Raw genomic sequence first — 8,463 nt, forward strand, 5'->3', positions numbered from 1 at the left:
ATTCCGATGCTTCACTTCAAGTTCAGTGTATCCCTTTCACCTTCTTATTGACGATGAAACACAGAAATTGCATCTTAATTAAATACAAAAGGCACAATGCCGACTTAAGTACAAGAAGACTGCTACTTCTTACTGTCTATGGTTTGAACCATTCCTGTGACACTAGTTATAGATTCCGATGCTTCACTTCAGGTTTGCTGTATCCCTCGGACCTCCTTATAGACAATTAAACACAGAAAATTCATCGAAATTAAATACAAAAGGCACAATGCCGACTTAAGTACAAAAAGACTGACTCTTCTTACTGTCTATGTTTTGAGCCATTCCTGTGACACTATTTATAGATTCTGAGGCTTCACTTCAGGTTTACTGTATCCCTCTGACCTTCTTATTGACGATGAAACACAGAAATTGCATCAGAATTAAATAGAAAAGGCACAATCCCGACTTAAGTACAACAAAACAGACTCTTCTTAATATCTATGTTTGAACCATTCCTGTGACACTACTTATAGATTCCGATGCATCACTTCAGGTTTGCTGTATTCCTCTGACCCTCTTATTCACGATGAAACACAGAAAATGCATCGGAATTAAATAGAAAAGGCACAATCCCGACTTAAGTACAAGAAAACAGACTCTTCTTAATATCTATGTTTTGAACCATTCCTGTGACACTACTTATAGATTCCGATGCATCACTTCAGGTTTACTGTATTCCTCTGACCCTCTTTCTCACGATGAAACGCAGAAATTGCATCGGAATTAAATACAAAAGGCACAATGCCGACTCATGTACAAGAAGACTGGCTCTTCCTACTGTCTATGATTTGTCCCTTTCTCTGAGACCGGTTTTAGTTTCCGATGCTTCACTTCAGGTTTACTGTATCCCTTGGACCTTCTTATTCACGACGAAACACAGAAATTGCATCGGAATTAAATAGAAAAGGCACAATGCCGACTTAGGTACAAGAAAATTGACTCTTCTTACTGTCTATGTTTTGAACCATTCCTGTGACTCTAGTTATAAATTCCGATGCTTCACTTCTGGTTTACTGTATCACTCTGACCTTCTTATTGACGATGAAACACAGAAATTACATCGGACTTACATACAAAAGGCACAATGCCGACTTAAGTACAAGAAAACTGACTCTTCTTACTGTCTATGTTTTGAACCATTCCTGTGACACTAGTTATAGATTCCAATGCTTCACTTCAGGTTTACTGTATCGCCCTGACCTTCTTATTGACGATGAAACACAGAAATTGCATCGGAATTAAATACAAAAGGCACAATGCCGACCTACGTACAAGAAAACTAACTCTACTTACTGTTTATGTTTTGAACCATTCCTGTGACACTAGTTACAGATTCCGATGCTTCCCTTCAGGTTTACTGTATCCCTGTGACCTTGTTATTGACGATGAAACACAGAAATTGCGTCGGAATGAAATACAAAAGGCACAATGCCGACTTAAGTTCAAGAAAACTGACTCTTCTTACCGTCTGTGTTTTGAACCATTCCTGTGACACTAGTTATAGTTTCCGATGCTTCACTTCAGGTTTACTGTATCCCTCTGACCTTCTTATTGACGATGATACACGTAAATTGCATCGGAATTAAATACAAAAGGCGCAATGCCGACCTAAGTACAAGAAGAATGCCTCTTCTTACTGTCTATAATTTGAACCATTCCTGTGACACTAGTTATAGATTCCGATGCTTCACCTCAGGTCTACAGTATCCCTCTGATCTTCTTATTGACGAAGAAACACAGATATTGCATCGGAATTAAATACAATAGGCACAATGCCGACTTAAGTACAAGAAGACTGACCCTTCTTGCTGTCAATTTTTTGAACCATTCCTGTGACACTAGTTATAGACACCGATGCTTCACTTCAGGTTTACTGTATCCCTCTGACCTTCGTATTGACGATGAGACACAGAAATTGCATCGGAATTAAATACGAAAGGCACAATGCCGACTTAAATACAAGAAGACTGACCCTTCTTACTGTCTATGTTTTGAACCATTCCTGTGACACTAGTTATAGACACCGATGCTTCACTTCAGGTTTACTGTATCCCTCTGACCTTCGTATTGACGATGAAACACAAAAATTGCATCGGAATTAATTACAAAAGGCACAATGCCGGCTTAAGTACAAAATGACTGACTCTTCTAACTGTCTATGTTTTGAACCATTCCTGTGACACTAGTTATAGATTCCGATGCTTCACTTCAGGTTTACTGTATCCCTCTGACCTTCGTATTGACGATGAAACACAAAAATTGCATCAGAATTATATACAAAAGGCACAATGCCGACTAAAGTACAAGAAGACTGACTCTTCTTACTGTCTATGTTTTGAATCATTCCTGTGACACTAGTTATAGATTGCGATGCTTCGCTTCTGGTTTACTGTATCCCTTTCACCTTTTTAATGACAATGAAACACAGAAATTGCATCTTAATAAAATAAAAAAGGCACAATGCCGACTTAAGTACAAGAAGACTGCTTCTTCTTACTGCCTATGATTTAAACCATTCCTGTGACACTACTTATAGATTCCGATGCTTCACTTCAGGTTTACTGTATCCCTCTGATCCTATTATTGACGATGAAACACAGAAATTGCATCTTAAATCAATACAAAAGGCTCAATGCTGACTTCAGTACAAGAACACTGACTCTTCTTACTGTCTATGGTTTGAACCATTCCTGTGACACTAGTTATAGATTCCGATGCTTCACTTGAGCTTTGCTGTATCCCTCGGACCTTCTTATTGACGATCTAACACAGAAAATTCAACGAAATTAAATACAAAAGGCACAATGCCGACTTCAGTACAAGAACACTGACTCTTCTTACCGTCTATGTTTAGAACCATTCCTGTGACACTAGTTATAGATTCCGATGCTTCACTTCAGGTTTACTGTATCCCTCTGACCTTCTTATAGACAATGAAACACAGAAATTGCATCGGAATTAAATACAAACGGCACAATGCCGACTTAAGTACAAGAAGACTGGCTCTTCTTACTGTATATGTGTTGAACCATTTCTGTGACACTAGTTATAGATTCCGGTGCTTCACTTCAGGTTTACTGTATCCCTCTGTCCTTCTTATTGACGAAGAAACACAGATATTGCATCGGAATTAAATACAAAAGGCACAATGCCGACTTAAGTACAAAAAGAGTGACTCTTCTTACTGCCTATGTTTTGAACCATTCCTGTGACACTAGTTATAGATTCCGATGCTTCACTTCAGGTTTACTGTGTCCCTGTGAGCTTCGTATTGACGATGAAACACAGAAATTGCATCGGAATTATATACAAAAGGCACAATGCCGACTTAAGTACAAGAAGACTGACTCTTCTTACTGTCAATGTTTTGAACCCTTCCTGTGACACTAGTTATAGATTCCGATGCTTCTCTTCAGGTTTACTGTATCCCTCTGACCTTCTTATTGACGATCAAACACAGAAAATTCATCGGAATTAAATACAAAAGGCACAATGCCGACTCAAGTACAAGAAGACTGGCTCTTCTTACTGGTTATGTTTTGAACCATTCCAGTGACACTAGTTATAAATTCCGATGCTACACTTCAATATTACTGTATCCAGCTGACCTTGTTATTGACGATGAAGCACAGAAATTGCATCGGAATTAAATACAAAAGGTAAAATGCCGACTTAAGTACAACAAGACTGACTCTTCTTACTGTCTATGATTTGAACCATTCCTGTGACACAAGTTATAGGTTCCCATGCTTCACTTCAGTTTTACTGTATCCCTCTGACCTTCGTATTGACGATGAAACACAGAAATGCATCGGATTTAAATACAAAAGGCACAATGCCGACGAAAGTACAAGAAGACTGACTCTTCCTAATGTCTATGCCTTGAACCATTCCTGTGACACTAGTTTTAGATTCCGATGCTTCACTTCAGGTTTTCTGTATCCCTCTGACCTCCTTATTGACGATGAAACACTGAAATTGCATCTTAATTAAATACAAAAGCCACAATGCCGACTTAATTACAAGAAGACTGACTCTTCTTACTGTCAATGTTTTCTACCATTCCGGTGACATTAGTTATAGATTCCGATGATTCACTTCAGGTGACTGTATCCAGCTGACCTTCTTATTGACGATGAAACACAGAAATAGCATCGGAATTATATACAAAAGGCACAATGCCGACTTAAGTACAAGAAGACTGACTCTTCTTACTGTCTATGTTTTGAACCATTCCTGTGACACTAGTTATAGATTCCGATGCTTCACTTCAGGTTTACTGTATCCCTTGGACCTTGTTATTGACGACGAAACACAGAAATTGCATCAGAATTATATAGAAAAGGCACAATGCCGACTTAAGTACAAGAAAACAGACTCTTCTTAATATCTATGTTTTGAACCATTCCTGTGACACTAGTTATAGATTCCGATGCATCACTTAAGGTTTACTGTATTCCTCTGACCCTCTTATTCACGATGAAACACTGAAAATGCATCGGAATTAAATACAAAAGGCACAAAGCCGACTTAAGTACTAGAAGACTGACTCTTCTTACTGTCTATGCTTTGAACCATTCCTGTGACACTAGATATAGATTCCGATGCTTCACTTCAGGTTTACTGTATCCCTCTGACCGTCGTATTGACTATGAAACACAGAAATTGCTTCGGAATTAAATACAAAAGGCACAATGCCGACTCAAATACAAGAAGACTGGCTATACTTTCTGTCTTTGTTTTGAACCATTGCTGTGACACTAGTTATAGATTCCGATGCTTCGGTCCAGGTTTACTGTATCCAGCTGACCTTCTTATTGACGATGAAACACAGAAATTGCATCGGAATTAAATACAAAAGGCACAATCCCGACTCATGTACAAGAAGACTGGCTCTTCTTACTGTCTATGCTTTGCACCTTTCCTCTGAGACCGGTTTTAGTTTCCGATGCTTCACTTCAGGTTTACTGTATCCCTTGGACCTTCTTATTGACGATGAAACACAGAAATTGCATCGAAATTAAATAGAAAAGGCACAATGCCGACTTAAGTACAAGAAAATTGACTATTCTTACTGTCTATGTTTTGAATCATTCCTGTGACTCTAGTTATAAATTCCGATGCTTCACTTCAGGTTTACTGTATCACTCTGACCTTCTTATTGACGATGAAACACAGAAATAGCATCGGAATTACATACAAAAGGCACAATGCCGACTTAAGTACAAGAAAACTGGCTCTTCTTACTGTCTATGTTTTGAACCATTCCTGTGACACTAGTTATAGATTCCGATGCTTCACTTCAGGTTTACTGTATCCCCCTGACCTTCTTATTGACGATGAAACACAGAAATTGCATCGGAATTAAATACAAAATGCACAATGCCGACTTATGTACAAAAAGAGTGACTCTTCTTACTGCCTATGTTTTGAACCATTCCTGTGACACTAGTTATAGATTCCGATGCCTCACTTCAGGTTTACTGTATCCCTGTGACATTCTTATTGACGATGAAATACAGAAATTGCATCGGAATTAAAAACAAAAGGCACAATGGCGACTTAAGTACAAGAAGACTGACCCTTCTTACTGTCTATGGTTTGAACCATTCCTGTGATACTAGTTATAGATTCCGATGCTTCACTTCAGGTTTACTGTATTCCTCTGAGCTTCTTATTGACGATGAAACACAGAAATTGCATCAGAAATATATACAAAAGGCACAATGCCGACTTAAGTACAAGAAGACTGACTCTTCTTACTGACTATGATTTGAATCAATCCTGTGACACTAGTAATAGATTCCGATGCTTCACTTCAAGTTTACTGTATCCCTTTCACCTTTTAATTGACGATGAAACACAGAAATTCCATCTTAATTAAATACAAAAGGCACAATGCCGACTTAAGTACAAGAAGACTGCTTCTTTTTACTGTCTATGATTTGAACTATTCCTGTGACACTACTTATAGATTCCGATGCTTCACTTCAGGTTTACTGTATCCCTCTGACCTTATTATTGACGATGAAACACAGAAATTGCATCTTTATTAAATACAAAAGGCTCAATGCCGACTTCAGTACAAGAACACTGACTCTTCTTACTGTCTATGGTCTGAACCATTCCTGTGACACAAGTTATAGATTCCGATGCTTCATTTCAGTTTTGCTTTATCGCTCGGACCTTCTTATTGACGATCAAACACAGAAAATTCATCGAAATTAAATACAATAGCCACAATGCCGACTTCAGCACAAGAACACTGACTCTTCTTACCGTCTATGTTTTGAACCATACCTGTGACACTAGTTATAGATTCCGATGCTTCACTTCAGGTTTATTGTATCCCTCTGACCTTCTTATTGACGATGAAACACAGAAATTGCATCGGAATTAAATACTAAAGGCACAATGCCGACTTAAGTACAAGAAGACTGGCTCTTCTTTCTGTATATGTTATGAAAAATTTCTGTGACACTAGTTATTGATACCGATGCTTCACTTCAGGTTTACTGTATCCCTCTGTCCTTCTTATTGACGAAGAAACACAGATATTGTATCGGAATTAAATACAAAAGGCACAATGCCGACTTAAGTACAAGAAGACTGATCCTTCTTACTGTCTATGTTTTGAACCATTCCTGTGACACTAGTTATAGATTTCGATGCTTCATTTCAGGTTTACTGTATCCCTCTGACTTTCGTATTGACGATGAAACACAGAAATTGCATCGGAATTAAATACAAAAGGCACAATGCCGACTTAAGTACAAAAAGAGTGACTCTTCTTACTGCCTATGATTTGAACTTTTCCTGTGACACTAGTTATAGATTCCGATGCTTCACTTCAGGTATATTGTATCCCTGTGAGCTTCGTATTGACGATGAAACACAGAAATTGCATCGGAATTATATACAAAAGGCACAATGTAGACTTAAGTACAACAAGACTGACTCTTCTTACTGTCAATGTTTTGAACCCTTCCTGTGACACTAGTTAAAGATTCCGATGCTTCACTTCAGGTTTACTGTATCCCTTTCACCTTTTTATTGACGATGAAACACTGAAATTCCATCTTAATTAAATACAAAAGGCACAATGCCGAGTTAAGTACAAGAAGACTGCTTCTTCTTACTGTCTATGATTTGAACCATTCCTGTGACACCAGTTATAGATTCCGATGTTTCACTTCAGGTTTACTGTATCCCTCTGACCTTCTTATTGACGATCAAACACAGAAAATTCATCGGAATTAAAAACAAAAGGCACAATGCCGACTCAAGTACAAGAAGACTGGCTCTTCTTACTGTCTATGTTTTGAACCATTCCTGTGTCACTAGTTATAGAATCCGATGCTTCACTTCAGGTTTACTGTATCCAGCTGACCTTCTTATTGACGATGAAGCACAGAAATTGCATCGGAATTAAATACGAAAGGCAAAATGCCGACTTAAGTACAAGAAGACTGACTCTTCTTACTGTCTATGATTTGAACCATTCCTGTGACACTAGTTATAGGTTCCCTTGCTTCACTTCAGTTTTAATGTATCCCTCTGACCCTCTTATTGACGATGAAACACAGAAATTGCATCGGAATTAAATACAAAAGGCACAATGCCGACGTAAGTACAAGAAGTCTGACTCTTCCTAATGTCTATGATTTGACACATTCCTGTGACACTAGTTTTAGATTCCGATGCTTCACTTCAGGTTTTCTGTATCCCTCTGACCTCCTTATTGACGTTGAAACACTGAAATTGCATATTAATTAAATACAAAAGGCACAACGCCGACTTAAGTACAAGAAGACTGACTCTTCTAACTGTCAATGTTTTCCACCATTCCGGTGACATTAGTTATAGTTTCCGATGATTCACTTCAGGTAACTGTATCCAGCTCACCTTCTTATTGACGATGAAACACAGAAATTGCATCGGAATTATATACAAAAGGCACAATGCCGACTTAAGTACAAGAAGACTGACTCTTCTTACTGTCTATGTTTTGAACCATTCCTGTGACACTATTTATAGATTCCGATGCTTCACTTCAGGTTTACTGTATCCCTCTGACTTTCTTATTGACGATGAAACACAGAAATTGTCTCGGAATTAAATGCAAAAGGCACAATGCCGACTCAAGTACAAGAAGACTGTCTCTTCTTACAGTCTAAGTTTTGAACCAATCCTGTGACACTAGTTATAAATTCCGATGCTTCACTTCAGGTTTACTGTATCCCTCTCACCTTCTTATTGACGATGAAACACAGAAATTGCATCGGAATTAAATACAAAAGGCACAACGGCGACCTAAGTACAAGAATACTGACTCTTTTTACTGATTATGTTTGAACCATTCCTGTGACAGTAGTTATGGATTCCGATGCTTCATTTCAGGTTTACTGTATCATTGTGACC

The sequence above is a fragment of the Schistocerca piceifrons genome, unplaced genomic scaffold (assembly GCF_021461385.2).
Source record: "Schistocerca piceifrons isolate TAMUIC-IGC-003096 unplaced genomic scaffold, iqSchPice1.1 HiC_scaffold_1738, whole genome shotgun sequence".
In the NCBI taxonomy this organism is placed as follows: domain Eukaryota; kingdom Metazoa; phylum Arthropoda; class Insecta; order Orthoptera; family Acrididae; genus Schistocerca; species Schistocerca piceifrons.